This window comes from Hyla sarda, chromosome 6, assembly GCF_029499605.1.
Source record: "Hyla sarda isolate aHylSar1 chromosome 6, aHylSar1.hap1, whole genome shotgun sequence".
NCBI lineage: Eukaryota > Metazoa > Chordata > Amphibia > Anura > Hylidae > Hyla > Hyla sarda.
The window spans coordinates 156831660-156846006 of NC_079194.1; the positions used below are offsets into that span (position 1 = coordinate 156831660).

The following is a 14347-nucleotide window of genomic DNA, read 5'->3' on the forward strand; positions in this document are numbered from 1 at the left end:
GGCTGTTAAAACCTTTGAGATTGTCATCACCTTCCCAGATGATGATTGAGAACAATCCATGACACTGTCAGGTCTCTGTTTTGCAATGGGGGCAGTGCATGCTATAAATTCTGCAGGGTGCCCAAACTTTTGCAGACAACGTTTATTTGTTTTCTGTTATTTTGTGTAAATGATGGAAATAAAATCCTACTTTTGTTGACATATTATAAGAATGTCTAATCTGTAATTGATGCCTTTTGAAGATTTTTCCATCTTTCCTTGACTGCTTTATGCACATTAATACAAATTTTTACCTGGGGTGCCCAAACTTTTGATCCCCACTGTAAGTAACATGTGACCAAGTATTATCAGAATATATCCAGCCGTTTGGAAGTTATGCACCCCACCCACCTCTATCAGGTGTATATAAGGTGTCTTGGATGTTTCAGATCCTGCAGTGCCTGCTGAACTGTTCACACAGAGGCATATTCATAGTGTAGGGGCCGTCCCAATGAGGTCACCTTACCATGGTGGCACGGTCCAAGCTATTTGGCCACCAAATTGCAAGCTAAGTACCTCACTATTTCATAACTTCATAATTTTATATTTCCATTTCTTGCACCATAGCTGTATAGCTTTTCATGTTGTATCTATACACTCATGTTTATCTATATCTTTGTGCTAGCAGTGTGCTGCTGTATTCTCCTGTTGCTGTATGTTTAGCCCAGCAGCTTGCACCTGTAAGCCAGGTCCATATAATTGTTTGGAATCAATAGTGCTGGCTAACTTATCCTTTGGTTTTATAAATATACTAGCTGGGTACCCGTCGCTGCTCGGTTTTTCCTACCTTATCCTTGTAGGGGAAAAGCAACAAAGGAGGAAGCTTTTGTCCTCATATCCCATCCCAAAATCCTGACCCCATATCCCCTTCTCATATCCCGACCCCAAATCCCCTCCTCATATTCCGACCTCATATCCTGTACTCGTATTTTGTTCTCATATCCCTCCCTCATGTCCCGTCCTCATGTTTTGTTCTCATATCCCGACCCCATATCATGTTCCGACCCCATATCCCATCCTCATATCCCGTCCTCATATTTTGTTCTCATATCCCGTCCCCATATCCCGTCCCCATATCCCGTCCCCATATCCCGTCCCCATATCCCGTCCCCATATCCCGTCCTCATATCCCGACCTCATATCCTGTCCCCATAGCTAATCCTCATTTCTAATCCTCATATCCCGTCCTCAGGTGGGGCTGCATTGTGGTAGAGATATTGTAAGCTGAAAATAAAAGGTGTGTGGCTTAAAAGGTGGGTTTGTCTTTGTGAGATGGAGTGTGGCTTACCAGAATATAAGTATATAGAAGTCCTATATACTTGCATGGGACTTGAAACAAAAATCCCATCCTTCACATATGGGGCTGGTTAGGGGTTAATTTAACTATTATATCTTTTTGTTTGACAAGTAACATGTGACCAAGTATTATCGAAATACCTCCAGCTGTTTGAAAATAATGCAGGAACATAAATTTCCCATAGACTTGCATGGGACTTTAAATAAAAACCCCAACCCTGGCAAATAGGGGTGAGTAAGGGTTAAATTACCTATCCTAGTTTTAGTTTTTGACCTATAAGTAACATGTGTGCCAAGTTTCATGTAAATATCTTTAGCGTGAATTCAGGTAGAAAACAGACATGGTGCACATCTACAATCTTGCACAATGATCTAATTGCTTCTCAGCATAATTTCAAAAACTAACAGGTTGTTAGTATACGTTTTGATCAAAAAGTACAAAGCCCACTCGCCAAGGCCACCTATTTAGAGTGGGTCCCTAACATCCCTAGCATAAAATATCTTTAGCGGTTTGGACGTGATGCTGGAACATACACACATACACACACACACACACACACACATCACACACACACACACACACACACACACACACTGGCCCTCATTTACTATTGCAAACCTGACATGTTTTGTCGGGTTGTGCGCCAGATTCTGTTGCAATGCGCCAGAAATTCTGTCTGCGCCAGATTTTGTGCCAGAATTGAAAAAACCCAGACTAACTCTCCATTTTGCAAAGAAAATCCAAAAAGGGGCGTGGCTCCATGGGAAAGGGGCGTGTTCCCGACATTTTCACAAAAACCCAACACATTTTATGTGGTGGATTTGAGCTGAGGAAAATCCTACAGATCAGAGCATGTGTAAAAAAAAGCAAAGTGTAGGGAAAGTGGAAAATGTAGGGAAACCTTAGTAAATACTGTGGGGAAAAAATTGTGGGGAATTAAAACCCACAAATAAACCTACACAACACTCTTAGTAAATCAGGGCCTTTGAGATATATATATATATATATATAGATAGATAGATAGATAGATAGATAGATAGATAGATAGATAGATAGATAGATTATACACATTTAACATTTTAAGTTTGTTATTGGTTATGCACCACAGATGCAGTTATATGATTAAACCGGCCCTGCTACATCTGTATGCAGGTAAATATCATCTTTATCCTCCTTGTTCCCTTGTGTTGAATCAGCTTTGCTGTCACGCATCAACCAAGCTCCAGAACAATTGGTTTCTTTATTCCCCCTACCGTCCTGGAGAAATGAGGATTTATTATTTGTCTTACAATTCAGGTATTCAGTCAGATGGATGTGAACTTAATTTTAATAATGGGAGTGACTATCAGGTTGTAGGCAGGATTATACAGTCAGCGGGTGTATATTAGCCTGCCCCTCAATGTAAGTCATTCACACCCCTAGCACGTTACCTTGTATTTGGAACTGCTTAGCTCATAATCTGTGCAACAATTCCTGCCAGTGAAGTTTGGCATCAGTTTATGATTTTAATGGTTGTATTCACAATGCCTATGATATGTCATGCTTAGACATTTAGGTGTATATATTCTGTACTATCATGAATATAATAGTGCATGTTTCAATTTACAAGACAGGGTGTGATGACATAACCACCCCCTTAGGCCTGGACTGGCTTTGCGCTGACTTTCAAAATGTGAACAGACACTTAGGCTGTCTATATATTGTAGGGGTATGTATACATGTTCTGTGACTAGACGAAGAGGAGTATAGCCCCTGAAACACGTTGTTAATAATAATCCTAATAAAGCAATCGATCCTGTTTTATTAATCGGGAAAGCATGTTTGGCTCCTGATTGGTGCCAAACAAGGTGCCCAGTTTTCTTTGGTGGTCCACTCTTCTCTGATCTTTATTAGGCAAACCTACCTCTGAATGTAAAACATTTACACCCCCCTGACGGTATAACGCAGACAGTAAAATTTTTATTTATTTTTGGGCTTGGCCACAGGTCCTCTTTAAAGATTGCATTATGTATACATTATTACCACCCATACAGAGAAGCCCATTACAGTAATACCACTTGCTTACTAGGACTTGCATTTCCATCCATTAAGATGGTGGTAGTAACAGAGTCTTATCGATGCTCAGCTGCTTCTTGTAGGTCTTGAAATGTATTCTTTATATTGACTACGATCTCAAAGAATAATATTATTTACCTATGTATCACATATCATCATAGGCGACCCAGAGGAATGTGAAGTGATTTCTAGGTTGTACATTCTAAACGATAAGTATAATCTGACCATTACCAATGATTCTTAAAAATGTTATCATTGCCTGAAATACTCAATTGCAGTGTTTACCAACAAGTGTGCCTCAGGCCATTTATATGGATAAACCTTAATAAAATGGGAATGGTTGGTGATATTAACTTCCTGTTTGTGGCACATTAGTATATGTGAGGGGGAAACTTTTCAAGATGGGTGATGACCATGGCGGCCATTTTGAAGTCGGCCATTTTGAATCCAACTTTTGTTTTTTTCAATAGGAAGAGGGTCATGTGACACATCAAACTTATTGGGAATTTCACAAGAAAAAACTATGATGTGCTTGGTTTTAACGTAACTTTATTCTTTCATGAGTTATTTACAAGTTTCTGACCACTTATAAAATGTGTTCAATGTGTTGCCCATTGTGTTGGATTGTCAATGCAACCCTCTTCTCCCACTATTCACACACTGATAGCAACACTGCAGGAGAAATTAAAGCACAGGCTTCCAGTATCCATAGTTTCAGGTTCTGCAGAATGGACAAAACAAAAATTGGAACAGGACCCTCAGTTTACGCAGAAGATTTTGTTCAGGGATGAGGCAAACTTTTATGTGAATGGTGAAGTTAACAAACAAAACCACCGCCATTGGTCTGACACTAACCCACATTAGATAGATCCCTCCAAGACTGTTGGAACACAAACATTGTTGGTATGGTGTGGTATATGGGGTACAAAGATGGTGGGGCCATTCTTCATCAATGGAAACCTCAAGGCCACTGGATATGCGAAATTGCTACATGAGGATGTGTTTCCCTCTTTATGCACTGAAGCTGGCACGTTCCCTGAGTTTTTCCAGCAAGATGGTGCACCACCACATTATGGGTGTCAGGTCCGAGCATTCCTAGATGAACAGTTTCCTGGAAAGTGGATTGGTCGTCGTGGGCCAGTTGAATGGCCCCCAGGGTCTTCCGATCTGACCCCCTTAGACTTTTATCTTTGGGGTCATCTGAAGGCAATTGTCTATGCTGTGAAGATACGAGATGTGCAGCACCTGAGACTACGGATACTGGAAGCCTGTGCTAGCATTTCTCCTGCGGTGTATATAGTAGTATATACGGATACTGGAAGCCTGTGCTAGCATTTCTCCTGCGGTGTATATAGTAGTATATAGTAGTATATACGGATACTGGAAGCCTGTGCTAGCATTTCTCCTGCGGTGTTGCTATCAGTGTGTGAAGAGTGGGAGAAGAGGGTTGCATTGACAATCCAACACAATGGGCAGCACATTGAACACATTTTATAAGTGGTCAGAAACTTGTAAATAACTTGTGAAAGAATAAAGTTATGTTAAAACCAAGCACATCATTGTTTTTCTTGTGAAATTCCCAATAAGTTTGATGTGTCATATGACCCTCTTCCTATTGAAAAAACAAAAGTTGGATTCAAAATGGCCAACATCAAAATGGCCACCATGGTCACCACCCATCTTGAAAAGTTTCCCCCCTCACATATACTAATGTGCCACAAACAGGAAGTTAATATCCCCAACCATTCCCATTTTATTAAGGTGTATCCATATAAATGGCCCACCCTGTACAACTCCCAGCATGCATACTGGAACTTGTAGTTTTGCAACAGCTTAAGGCACCCTGGTTGGAAAACAATGCTCTACTGTACTGGGGATTCAGCTGCAAAGCCTGTGACCTGTCTTTCACCATCCACATATAATATCATTGCCCCTGTCACATGTAACATTGTCCTCAATAACCTCATATGAGTGACCGGTCACTGCCTCCCCACAGGGTTGTTGTTTTTTTTCTAAAATACTGCTTTTTTTCTGCAGTGCAGTTCTGTCTGTGACCTCCTAATTTCTCTTTACACCATGTCAATGCTCCTGTCGCATGCAGCCCTGTCCCAAGTGGCCAGACCAAACACTTCTTTCCTGAATTACTCTGTGCTGCTAGAGACCTAGTTCTTTCCACTATGTACCACTCAGTCTGTGACCATCCTCCTGTTAACATACTGTCCTATCTTTATTTACACCTATAAGCGCACTAGGCGCAAAAACAAATAACCCCCAAGAACAATGATACATAAAATGGTTAAAATGTTTTATTTAAATCAGCAGAAATTGTATATTAAAAAAATTACATAGAAATCACACAAAGATAATAAATGCAAAAAGACAAAAAGTTACACTGAAATAGCAGCACACCAGAATTATAATGGTAAACAAATCTTTATTATACAACACGTGTACTGTAAACATTAAAGATATTGCACTTGTGGAGGAAATATAAAATTGGCTCATTAGGAGGCTACACACAACCCTAGGGAGGAGCCATGAGCCCCCTCTCCTAGACACTGGCACCCGTCCTTTAAGATGTTATATATTATTCATGCTCCATACAGAAATAGAACAAATCATTATAATGAACAACACACCATAGGAATGAGACAATGGGGAAAACAAAGATAATATTAATAAGGTGTAACAAAAATAATTCCAATAACATCAATCATTGTCCCTGTTCCCCACTATAAAGCCACAATCCTATTGATACTTGCAGAAGAAATAGAGGAAGCGAGTGTCCCAGACTGGATAGAGCAATCAAATGGCGATGATAAAGGCAAAGACGGGGCCACAAGGAACACCACGTGTTCCATTGCTACTGAGGCGACTTCCTCAGGGGTGTTGTGCTACAAGACTACCCTCCATACTATATATACATGTGACAAACAATAGGAGATACCTTGCAGATGGGAGCTATTACATGCCGCTGGCATGGTGTGGTATGATCATTTCCGGCGCCATATTGTTTGCGCATTTCATTAAAGCCGAAAAAGGCGCATAATGCGCAAGTGTAGTGCACGGTGCATAAACAGTCCACAATGTCCTGTATAATCTAATGTCAGGCGCCGACTGTGTGTGCTATTCAGTGAACCGCATCACATGGCCAATGGAACGCATCACATGACTATGTATTAGGGCTGCACGATATGGGGAAAATTTGCGATTGCGATTTTGGGCCTAAATATTGCGATTTTGATATGCAATGCGATATAATAAAAAAAATTGTGAAATCCCCCCCATTTCATGTCCAATCGCTTCCATTTCACATCTACCTACCCATTTTATGCCCACTGCCTATTTCACATCTCCCCCCCGTCACATTCCCCCCCCCCTGTCACATTCTCCACCCCTGTCACATTCTTCCCCCTGTCACGTTCTCCTCCCCCATCACATTCTCCTCCCCATCACATTCTCCTCCCCGTCACACTCTCCTTCCCTGTCACATTCCCCTCCCATTGTCACATTCTCCTCCCCCTTGTCACATTCTCCACTTCTGTCACAGTCTCCTCCCGTCACATCCCCCCTTATCACATTCCCCCACCTTGTCACATCTCCCCCTCCCGTCACATTCGCCTCCCCCTTGTCACCCCCCTTGTCACATTCTCCTCCCCCTTGTCACATTCTCATCTTCCGTCACAGTCTCCTTCCGTCACATCCCCCCCTTGTCACATTCCCCCACCTTGTCACATTCCCCCACCTTGTCACATCCCCCCCTTGTCACATTCACTTCCCCCTTGTCACATTCTCCTCCCCCTTGTCACATTCTCCTCCCCCTTGTCACATTCTCCTCCCCCTTGTCACATTCCCCCACCTTGTCACATTCCCCCCACCTTCTGTCACATCCCCCCTGTCACATTCCTCCCCCTCCCCTCCTGTCACATTCTTGTATTCTTGTACTGCAGCAATCAGCAATACACTGGGTTTCCCGGACGGATTTCAAATCTTCCACGGGACCCGGGAAACCTAGTGTATTGCTGCAGTACAAGACCTTTCCCCATCAGCCAATCACTGGCTTGACACGTGACATCACTGCGGCCAGTGATTGGCTGAAAAGGGAAAGGTCCTACTGCCTGTACTAAGAAGAGAGGAAACTCCGGAAGGCACGGAGACGAATCTGCAGGGAACGAGACTAGGTGAGCAGAAGGTTTTTTTATTTTTCTCCCTGTGCCCTTAGCTCAGTGTTTTTCTAGCAGGGTGCCTCCAATTGTTGTGAAACTACTACTCCCAGCATGCCCGGACAGCCTTTGCCGGTCCGGGCATGCTAAGAGTTGTAGTTTTGCAACAACTGGAGGCACCCTGGTTGGGAAACACTGACTTTTAGTATTTAAATTTGTTTTTACCTGCTCTGGCCGACCCTCACCACGGGAGCCAGCCCGAGCAGATAATCACATGTTTTCCCGGGGGGAAGTATCGCTATATCGCAAAAATTGCGATTCGATTGCTTTTGCGATATATAGTGCAGCCCTACTATGTTTGAAACCCATCACATGGCCAGTGAAGTGCTGACATGCGCAATTACTGTGCACGGCGCATCAGCAGCCCATAGAATTCTGCAATCAACTTACTCAGTGTGCATGCGCATATAGCAATAGGTCACATATAGTCATATCATATTCATTATAGAGATGCAACAAATGAGTATATGATAATGACAGCTATAAACCAGTAAGTATGTTGTAACAAGGGTAAGTGAGTCAAACAATCACATAATCATATGCATATTCTGCAGCGGTGCAAGAATCAAAGGTGATTATCAGCGAATATATATAGAATCTAGGGATCGACAGATTATCGGTTTGGCCGATATTATCGGCCTATATTCACGATTTTGGACATTATCGGTATCCCTAATAGAATCCTCTCTTATAGTCATATCAAATGAGTTTTATTAATGGCACATCCAGTAAACATGTACCATGATACATACGAAGATGGCAACCAAACAAAAATGAATATATTGTGACAATAATGCACGATTCAAAAAAACATACATCACTATGACAAAAGTAGACGGCGGCACATGTAGAAGTTGTTCTACAACGCATATTTGGACACCACTAAATGGACACTATATATTGTGAATTCAGGTAGAAAACAGACATGGTGCACATATACAATCTTGCACAATGGTCTGATTGCTTCTCAGCATATTTAAAAAAATTAACAGGTTGTTAGTATATACGTTTTGATCAAACAGTACAAAGCCCACTCGCCACGTCAAGGCCACCTATTTAGAGGGGGTCCCTAACGTCCCTAGCATAAAATGGAGTAGCACTGGGCGGCGAACACCACCGCCCCGACACCAGTGCCCACAGGGGGAACGACCCACTGGCAGAGCGGCCCCAATGCCACTCAAACCAGTCCATGGGTCGCACCTCCCCGCAGACACGGCAGCAACGGACGCCGCACAGCACCACACCAGTGTGAACAGGGGCCGCTGTGCCAGTGGGTCGTTCCCCCTGTGGGCACTGGTGTCGCGGCGGTGGTGGTCGCTGCCCAGTGCTACACCATTTTATGCTAGGAACGTTAGGGACCCACTCTAAATAGGTGGCCTTGACGTGGCAAATAGTCTTCGTACTTTTATATATATATATAGTCTTTTGGTGCCATGGTGACACCATACATAGACATAGATCAACTGTCTGCCCTAACAATTAATGAGGTCCTGGCGCCCAAATATAATGTCTCAATGAATTAACGTCAATGAATTAGCAGATGCAAGATATTCCTAGGCAGAAAATCAAGTCCCATCATATACAAATACTGATTGCTATGTCACAATTTGTCAGGGGTACGGTTAAAAAAACAAACACTATTTGTCCGAGTCTTTCTTTCTTTTTCTTAGTTTTTTTCTACAAAGACAATAAAAACGCTATACATACATGTGAATACTTGGGTGAAAATCCTGTCATAGTATGTAATCTGTATTTTCTGTTACTAATATGTCTGCTACGTGCTTAAACACATTAGAAAAGAAGAGATAGATAATCCAAAGGCAGAATATGACCCAATAGTAAAAAAGTGCATAAATCTAGTTAAAAAAAACTACTAAAATGCACAGGTGCCATACAAGTGTTAACTAAAGTAGTAGCAATGAACCAAAGAAGAATAAAAGCAAAACTGTAGCAGCAGCAGATACATACAGCGTCCAGGACTCACCTCAGCCTCACACCAAACCTCCAACGCATTTCACTGGGAAAGGCTTTATCCAGGAGTGGTGTGGAACTAAGGGAACCCGGTATTTATATAATAGCCAATAAATAACAAGATACACACTTGACAGAGAGTGAACATAGTCCCGTTGGTCAGAAACTACGTCAGATGCCCAATAGGCCATGTGATAGAACACCTGATGGTCGCGTCACCTAAATCATGTCATGCTTACATCACCTAAACAAGCATAATCGAGTGGGCGCAGCTACACAAACATGGCCGCCTGCCCACTCCAGTGCGCACTAACTCTCGAGGCTCAGACAGCTAGCTATAGTCTATACCAAAATGGACACTTAACATAAGATATACAAGTCTCCACATAGAAAACTGGCAATACTACCGACTAACCAAATCATGAATTTAGAATCTGAAGGCGCAAGTGCAAGGAGGAGATATGAAAGAATAAATGGAGAAGAAAAGAAAAAGAAATAAAAGAGTAGCAGAAAATAAATAATATAACATAATCTAGAGTTTGATACAATTAATAATGAAAATAAGATACCTGAGTGAAATATGGCAATAATGATCATACTGTCCTAACTTTGTGCCACCCCTCTCGCAAGATCAGCACATATATCGCTGAAGCACTCTGTGCTGCTGTAAATGCAGCTATCTGATTTGGTTTCATATTTTGGGTACCTACACAAACTAGAAGATGAGAGCTGGTTAATGCTTTTAATGCTAATATATCAATTAGAGAATAACATTAAAACTGTGATGCATCCCCAGTATCCTCCCTGCTCCACTTACATAATTCTGCACCCCCCGCTAGGATGTATTTGTTTGGCAGCGACTTTGATAAAAAGCTTTTTCCTTGGAAGTATGTTTTATGCCATATATTGATGCATTACCGGCACTAGAGAACAATGCGCCCGAGCCTAGGGAGCCAAGACGCTTTCATCCTCCCCAGACTTTGTGACATGAAATTGCCATAAATAGCGGCGTGAATGATTAAAGTAAGATGTTTAGGGTTTCAGATACTGATCTTATTCCCACCACTTTTTTCAGTGAACCACTAGTCTTACTTGTCACGTAGTGGCGTTTCTATGGGGATAGGGGTTTGTGTCATTGTGAGACAATAATTTCCATAGAGGCTTGTACATGTTGGGCTACATTCAGATCAGTTCTTTTGAAATTGGCTTGTCAACATTTCCTCCTGTATTTGAATATACATCAATGCAACTCCACTAAACTATGCTAAGGGGTTACCCCACATTAGAGATCGGAGCCCTAAAATCTTTTTTCATTCCAATGGAGTGTATATTGCACTGATAATGCTCTTCCCTGTCAAATATCTTCTGGAGGGGTATTAGTGCATTAAAGTACAATGTAGCACCCATTGTAATGGGTTGTTAGTGGATGTTCTACCACATGGACTCTTGCAAATTCCATGTCAAAAAGTAAGGTGGACTTCTTTAAGAAGCTGCAACCTCCATTGGCATCTAGATAGTACTTTTAGGTGAGACATGGGTTACCTGTATGCTAGGGAGTGGGATTTACATCTATATATAAACATTTAATTGGGGGGAGTTTTCAAATCCTGTCCAGAGAAAAGATGGGGCAGTGGCCCATAGCGACCAATCAGATTGTTGTTTTTATTTTTCAGAGGCCTTTTTATAAATGTAAGAAACAATCTGATTGGTTGCTATGGGCACATGCACTATTCTTTCTCAACATTTGATAAATCTCCCCAATTGTTTTCACAGATCTTTAGCAACCAATTTATGATTTTACTGCTTTTAAGTACCTGCTTGCTGTCAGTTAATGGAAACATTAACTGACAGCAGTCAAACATGTTGGATGTTGCTGCGTAGTTGTGTACAGTAGGTGAAGGACATGCATGTAGCAGGGTTTTCTGTTACAGAGATGTCTTTGGGTCAGTTCTGTGTCTCAGCGTCTCTTTATTATTATTTTTTTTTTAGAGTCTGATTCCTGGAAATGTCCAATGGTTGGTGTAGAAATCACAGGCTGAGACAGGAGGACGTCTCTCATTGCCAGTGTATTCAATGCCTTCCATGTTACGTTTCTTTAGTAATGGTTCTCGCACCTGTTCCTCTGCTCATTCTTTCGATTTCCTTTTTGACCAGTGGTTGCAGGTCTTTCAAAAGATGATGAAATAGACATTATTATGTGCAATATACAATAATGGATGGACGGCTGCATAGCATGATATCTGACATGAAGACTATTCTTCATTTTAAAGACCTCTCACCATTGAATGATGCCACTGACGAGAGGCTGGGCTTGGCCTGATGTAGTATTTAGAGATGAGAAAATAATAAAGGGGTTCTCTGGTTAAGAAAATACATTGTCCTTGCTATAAAGAGCTTCTTTTGCTGTGGAGAGCCTCTCCTGTTCTTCATTACACAAACAACCCATTGAGGTTAATGGGCACTAGCTAATGCTCAAATATGCCTGTAATGGCTCTGCAGGAAAACTAAACTAAATTACTTATAGGTTACAGTTGATCAGTGCAGGTCCCATCAAGGGTAACTCTTTGTGATTAGCTTATTGTAAAGGGCCCCTTCTAACAAGTAGGGATTGTCAAAAGTGAAGAACCCCTTTAGATGAATAGATCAATGTGTCCTATGTGGTCATCATTGATTATGAGATTAAAGGAATGGGGCCTTTGCTGTCAAAAGGTGCAAAAATGTCCTCTGTGGTTTCAACCTCCTGAGAAGCTGCACCCAGGTTGAAAAAAGTGACTCCTTATGTTGTGTTTAGAATGTGTGAGGGAAATGAAAGAAGGATTACGGTACTTCAGCCTTCTTCTAGTTAGTACACAAGTAGCAGCCTTTAAAATACACTGCTCAAAAAAATAAAGGGAACACTTAAATGGGCACTGTCACCAACTTTATTTTTTGATAAGTTGTAGTACTTCTGTACTACAACATATCTCTAATATACTTTTATTATTATTTTTTTTCATTAATAAGGTTTAATTTACATTTAAAAACCGGCTACTGAAAAAGGACTGATTTTGGAGTGGCAATCAGTCCTTTTTCAGTTAGGCTGCACTCACTCTCTGCCTGTCAATCAGACAGGCGGGAGCGAGCGCATTGGCTCCCCGGCCACTGGCTGGGAGGCCACTCCTCCCGCACATCGCCGCCGCCTTGTTGCCGCCGCTGTCCCTGCACGCCCGCTGCTGGACTCTGCAGTAACTGCAAGTGTAATGAGGGAACGGGGTGGGCGGGGCGGGGGAGGGGAGGGGGAGCAGGCTAGCAAAAAAAAAAAAATAGGATGGTGGGAGCTACCCTTTAAACAACACAATGTAACTCCAAGTCAATCACACTGCTGTGAAATCACACTGTCCACTCAGGAAGCAACACTGATTGACAATCAATTTCACAGGGCACCAGTGGCGAATTTGCCAATCTTGGTGTTCTCTGGCAAATGCCAAATGTCCTGCACGGTGTTGGGCTGTAAGCACAACCCCCACCTGTGGATGTCGGGCCCCCAAACCACCCCCATGGAGTCTGTTTCTGACCGTTTGTGTGGACACATGCACATTTGTGGCCTACTGGAGGTCATTTTGTAGGGCTCTGGCAGTGCTCCTCCTGCTCCTCTTTGCATAAAGGTGGAAGTAGCAGTCCAGCTGCTGGGTTGTTGCCCTCCTACGGCCTCCTCCACGTCTCCTGATGTACTGGCCTGTCTCCTGGTAGCGCCTCCATGCTTTGGACACTACGCTGACAGATACAGCAGACCTTCTTGCCACAGCTCGCATTGATGTGCCATCCTGGTCATACGGGCACATGGAGGCCACACACACTACTGAGCCTCATTTTGACTTGTTTTAAGGACAGTACATCATAGTTGGATCAGCCTGTAGTGTGGTTTTCCACTTTGATTTTGAGTGTGACTCCATATCCAGACCTCCATGGGTTGATAAATTTGATTTCCATTGATAATTTTTGTGTGATTTTGTTGTCAGCACATTCAACTATGTAAAGATGAAAGTATTTCATACGATTAGTTCATTCATTCAGATCCAGGATGTGTTATCTTAGTGTTCCCTATATTTTTTGAGCAGTGTATAAACAGCATGGATAGGTAAACATTCTGTTCCAAATCTTGGGTGTGTCTGAAATATCATGGCTTGTGAGAAAAGTGACAGTACAGTGGTCCCTCAACATATGATGGTAATCCGTTCCAAACGGACCATCGTTTGTTGAAACCATCGCATGTTGAGGGATCCGTGCAATGTAAAGTATAGGACAGTGGTCTACAACCTGCGGACCTCCAGATGTTGCAAAACTACAACACCCAGCTTGCCCGGACAGCCAACGGCTGTCCGGGCATGCTGGGTGTTGTAGTTTTGCAACATCTGGAGGACCGCAGGTTGAAGACCACTGTTAGAGGAAGTTGTACTCACCTCTAACAGTTTATGCGATGGCCCCGACATACAAAAGCATCATATGTTGATGCTGCCTTCAACATGCGATGGCCTCTGAGAGGCCATCGCATGTTGAAATTATCGTATGTCGGGGCCATCGTAGGTCGAGGGGTCACTGTACATGGAATTTTGTGGTGGGGAAAAAGAAGCTGATTGCATTGCATGGCAGGAGGGGCAATGTCACCAATCATCATGACTTGGAAGAAAAATGCCCCCAAGTGCTGTGCCAAGAAAAATCTTCACAGTCTTGTTAATAGAAGAGGTGTACCCAGACTTCAGAAATCATATGCTGTGCTCATTGT

The 14347-nt window shown here is 42.4% G+C and overlaps 1 protein-coding gene across 1 annotated transcript in view; it reads left to right on the top strand.

The window, feature by feature from the left end:
• Positions 1-14347, top strand: part of ITFG1 (integrin alpha FG-GAP repeat containing 1) — a 267878-nt gene that overhangs the window by 109085 nt on the left and 144446 nt on the right. The gene's annotated exons all lie outside the window — the stretch shown is intronic.